At 40.2% G+C, this 251-nt stretch overlaps 1 pseudogene; it reads left to right on the top strand.

Moving 5' to 3' along the window:
* LOC107557478 (DNA topoisomerase 1-like) overlaps positions 1 to 251 on the top strand; it is a 19,090-nt pseudogene that overhangs the window by 9,500 nt on the left and 9,339 nt on the right.

The following is a 251-nucleotide window of genomic DNA, read 5'->3' as shown; positions in this document are numbered from 1 at the left end:
GTCTCTATCTTTCTGTGTGTCTGTCTGTCTGTCTGTATCTATCTGTCTGTCTGTCTGTCTGTATCTATCTGTCTGTATCTATCTGTCTGTCTGTCTGTATCTATCTGTATGTCTGTCTGTCTGTATCTATCTGTCTGTCTGTATCTATCTATCTGTCTGTCTGTATCTATCTGTCTGTCTTTCTGTATCTATCTATCTGTCTGTCTGTCTGTATCTATCTGTCTGTATCTGTCTGTCTGTCTGTGTCTGTC

The sequence above is a fragment of the Sinocyclocheilus grahami genome, unplaced genomic scaffold (assembly GCF_001515645.1).
Source record: "Sinocyclocheilus grahami isolate Dianchi unplaced genomic scaffold, SAMN03320097.WGS_v1.1 scaffold604.1, whole genome shotgun sequence".
Classification (NCBI taxonomy): Eukaryota; Metazoa; Chordata; class Actinopteri; order Cypriniformes; family Cyprinidae; genus Sinocyclocheilus; species Sinocyclocheilus grahami.
Note: the sequence above shows the minus strand (reverse complement) of the source record. Positions and strands in the feature narration are given on the sequence as shown.